The sequence below is a fragment of the Aegilops tauschii genome, chromosome 7, assembly GCF_002575655.3.
Source record: "Aegilops tauschii subsp. strangulata cultivar AL8/78 chromosome 7, Aet v6.0, whole genome shotgun sequence".
Taxonomy (NCBI): Eukaryota; Viridiplantae; Streptophyta; class Magnoliopsida; order Poales; family Poaceae; genus Aegilops; species Aegilops tauschii.
This window is the reverse complement of record NC_053041.3, coordinates 136463178-136467921: the sequence shown is the minus strand read 5'-3', so window position 1 is coordinate 136467921 and position 4744 is coordinate 136463178. Positions and strand designations below refer to the sequence as shown.

The following is a 4744-nucleotide window of genomic DNA, read 5'->3' as shown; positions in this document are numbered from 1 at the left end:
CTACTACTGAACTTGATGACCGTTTTATCTTGTAAAATTTATTGGAATTACATGGTCTAACATTGCTAAGATATCTACCTGAATTCAAAATTCCTCAAATGAATGATCAACAGATCTCTCTCTGAGATTCCGTTTTCCTGAAGTACATGCTGTACAAACCAGAAAAGGCTACGACACCAGAAGTTTCCGTCATCGCTTCCATGCCGATGAATCGCAATCAGCACCAAGCTGCTGTTGCCCTGATGGGAACCACACGTGCGACTGGTGTGCAAACGGAACACGGCCAGATACAATGAATCTTCTTCACATAGGATTCGCTTCTCTTCGGAGGAGCCGATGACGGAGAGGGTGACGAGAGAAAACGGGAACGGGAACAGAGTCTGGTCAAACGTCGACACCGTGGGAAAAGACGCGCGGCGCGGGACGCCACCGGCACCTATAAAAATACAATCTTCATCCACATGTTCAGCCACAGGCATACAGAGCAGAGTTCAGAAGCAAATAATAGAGCATACCATCGTACGTATTTGCGCTGCACAATCTGCATCCAGTTTCCACAAGATGGTAGCGAGCAAGATGGTGGCGAAGGAGGCGATCCCGTTGCTGACGACGCACAGGATGGGCCGGTTCGAGCTCTCCCACCGGGTGGTGCTCGCGCCGCTCACGCGCTGCCGCTCCTAGGCCAACGTGCCGCAGCCGCACGCCGCGGTGTACTACTCGCAGCGGGCCACCAAGGGCGGCCTCCTCATCGCCGAGGCCACCGGCGTTTCCGCCACCGCGCAAGGGTACGCGGAGACCCCCGGCATCTGGACGCAGCAGCAGGTCGACGCCTGGAAGCCCATCGTCGACGCCGTCCACCGCAAGGGCGCTCTGTTTTTCTGTCAGCTTTGGCACGTCGGGAGGGTCTCCACCAACGGTACGCTCCTTTTCCTAAGCAATTAGGCATCGATGCTATTTTGTCTATATGATGCCAATAATCGATTAATTGTTACAGTACTTATCTTGCTCTCTGTTTATATATCTGAACAAAACAGATTTCCAGCCAGACGGACAGGCGCCGATATCAAGCACTGACAAGCAGATAATGCCCGATGCCGAGTCTGGCATGGTCTATTCCAAGCCCCGACAGCTTCAAACGGACGAGATACCGCTGATCGTCGACGACTTCAGACGCGCTGCCCGGAATGCCATCGAGGCGGGGTTCGACGGCGTGGAGATCCACGGGGCACATGGGTACCTATTGGAGCAGTTCATGAAAGACAGCTCTAACGATCGCACCGACGAGTATGGTGGCAGCCTCGAGAACCGATGCCGCTTTGCGGTGGAAGTAATTGATGCTATCGTCAATGAAATTGGTGCTGATCGTGTAGGCATCAGGTTGTCTCCATTCATGGACTACATGGACTGCTTCAACTCCGACCCACATGCACTCGGGATGTCTATTCCCATATGGTAGAGCCGCGGATGACCATTGTGGATGGCAGCAGACAGATACCCCACGGGCTCCTGCCCTTTAGGAAAGCATTCAACGGCACTTTCATTGCCGCTGGAGGATATGATCGAGAGGAAGGCAACAAAGTGGTGGCGGACGGCTATGCTGATCTCGTTGCTTACGGGAGGATCTTTCTGGCTAATCCAGATTTGCCAAAGAGATTCGAGCTCGACTCACCATTGAACAAGTACAACAGTAACACTTACTACACGCAAGATCCTGTCATTGGCTACACAAATTATCCTTTCCTTGAAGGCTCGAATGCCGAGTAGTTCACCCACTTGACTTGAATTAGTGATATGCTTGATTTTATGAAGTATGTAATGATTTATTCAATGTGTGTATGTACGGGGCATGTGCATTGTATCATTTCCACCAATAATTTACTTTTGTTCTCCCATGTAATGCCAATATGCTAAGATATTATTTTTTCCATCAACAGTGACATCACTGCCTTCAACATCCTGTAAGACAAATTCTATTCCCACGGTACCAAAAACAGTGGTGCGTCCTTACCGGTTGGTTTCGTTTTGATGAGGAGAGGTCTTCCCTATCCGGCCTATTCCAATAGCGGCTTCAGCAACCGCAAGGGCTATAACAAAGTTTGTGAAAAATATCTCCCTTTAATTGGCAACTATCAAATAGATCAAAAAATGTTATGAGATTTTCATTAATTGAATTCAAGATAAGTTCAAGACATATTAGAGTTCTAACGGTGTTTCGGCTTGTGATCAATCCATAGATACTAATAAGAAATAAATACACTGAAAAAATACATGCTCTAACATCATTAACTAACTCCTTATAAATCTTGATTCATTTCAATATGAGGGCAAGAATTGAACCGATTCAATTAATTACAATAGAACAATTACACAACAAAACAGAAAAGAAAGAAGGTATTTGTTAGCAGTAGATGGTTTTAGTAAATCAAAATTGTGATTTTTCAGTTATTTGCGTCTGCCCCGCTAGCCTTTATTGGGACACCAACACAACTCGTACGCGTTGTTAGATCTAGTTGGCCTTGATTCCCTTTTTGTTGTGCCATTTCAGGTAGGTGCTGTGCTGATACACGACGATGCAGGTAGGTAAACCTTACACGCATTTCTAATGTAAAAATAATAGCTTTCTATTGATTCATTTTCTTTGCGGGAAATTGTCGATCTATTCGTCTTCAATCATGGTAGTACAACGAACACTAGAAAAAAAATTACATCCAGATTTATAGATCACCTAGCGACGACTACAAGCACTGAAGCGAGCCGAAGGCGCGCCGCTGTCATCGCCCCTCCCTCGCTGGAGTCAGGCACAACTTGTTGTAGTTGACAGTCGGAAAGTCGTCGTGCTAAGGTCCCATAGGACCAACGTCCCATAACAGCAAGCGCCGCCGATAAAGAGAATTTTAGATCGAAAGGATCCAACCTGAAGACATATGAACAAAGACGAACAAGACCGGATCTGAGCGGATCCACCAAAGACAACCACTGACCAAATCTCGCGAGATCCGCGGGAGACACACCTCCACACGCCCTCCAAGGATGCTAGACACACCATTGGGACAGAGCTAGGCGGGGAGAATCTTATTCCATCTTCAAAAAGCCGTCGCCGTCTCGTCTTCTTGAACAGGACACAAACCCTAACAACACTTGAAGAAGCACCTGAAAATGGAGCCCTCCTGCCGGCAAGGGCCGGGATCCACGGCGCACCCATGGCCCTAAGGCCACAGGAGACGTGGGAGATCGGCGCCACCGCCGACGGGAGGTAGAAATCCTAGCCGCCTTTTCTTGGAGGATGGACTACCATGATTCGTTTTTGCCATTGGGATGCCCAGTTACAACGCGTCTGGTACTTCTATGCGGTCAGGCACGTGATTCTCGAGTCCTATGCCGTCGGGCACAACAGATAGTTTTGCGCATGAGGCCGCCGATTAGAGTCAGCTGGAGTAGATCATCAAAGTTTGACCCAAAATATAAAACGTATAAGACTACCAAAATATGATCCATATGCTATAGAAAGTAATAGTACTATAGAATTTCTGTTCAAAAGAGCATACCAACGGTGACATATAGTATACATTTTATCAGTAAAATTTATGGTGAAGGTTTGACCCTACTAGAATATTTTGGAGCTGAGATTTGTTTCATTTAGCTTACAAATATCTATATTTTTAAATGAAAATTTAGAGAACCATACTGGACACACATAAGCTTTCAGTATTTGACTTTGAATTATGGTTTTCAACTTTTGTTGTTCTAAATACCGGGCTCCAAGGAGACGGTAACCAAAAACTTGCAGTGACGTATAAACGTGTTTCTCTTTCTTATACAACGACAAGTTGGCATCAGTTTTCTTTCATTTATTTTATTTATGGGAACACACTTCACTTGATGAGGCCGAAACAACAAGCGCTCACGGCTGAGAGAAGTGATTAGAGGTGAACTAAAGTAATGCAGTGCCAATTGTTAGAGCATCTCTAATAGATGATGTATATTTTGGTGCTCCAAACCGGTGATGTAAAAATTTGGAGCACCAAATAAATGCTTTTTACATTTTCGAAAAAGACTCAACTCCAACAGATGGTCCAAAACGGAGATGTAAATAAAAGAGCAACTCCAACATATGGTCCAAAACAAAAAAGTAAAACCGGCCGGCGGCCGCGCGGCTGCTGTTCAGCCACTTTACAACCACTGTACAACCGCACATATTGTAAAAAAAAATCTAAAAACATTAAAATTTATACATGTCCACAATATCAAATTATTACATAGTTCTTCAAATCCACGAGATCAAATGTACACAAATAGAACATAGTTTTGCACAATACAACATAGTTTTTCACAAACAAATAATGAATCTATGCGGCTTTTTCGCCATGCCATTTCCAATGTCTTCCATTAAATCTTTATGGAGTTGATCATGAACATCCGTGTCTCTAATCTCGTTGTACACCTTCATGAAACGTCTAATCCGATGTTCTTTTCGCATGGGTGAACAAGAATGCCCATGAAGTAATAGAAGTTGTAATCTAATTTTTTTCCATGCTCGTTCTTAATGATCATATTATGCATAATCACGTAAGCAGTCATGATGTACCAAAGGATCTTTTGATCCCAGAATCTAGATGGTTCTCGCACAATAGCACATTGAGATTGCAAAATCCCAAAAGCCATCTCAACATCTTTTATAGCGGCCGCTTGTGCATTGTGAAAGACGAGTTCTTTCTTACCTTCGGGTTTTGCAACCGGCTTGACA

The 4744-nt window shown here is 44.9% G+C and overlaps 1 pseudogene; it reads left to right on the top strand.

The window, feature by feature from the left end:
* The first annotated feature begins 243 nt into the window (after window positions 1-243).
* Window positions 244-1935, top strand: LOC109758147 (12-oxophytodienoate reductase 1-like; annotated as a pseudogene).
* The last annotated feature ends 2809 nt before the right edge of the window (window positions 1936-4744 follow it).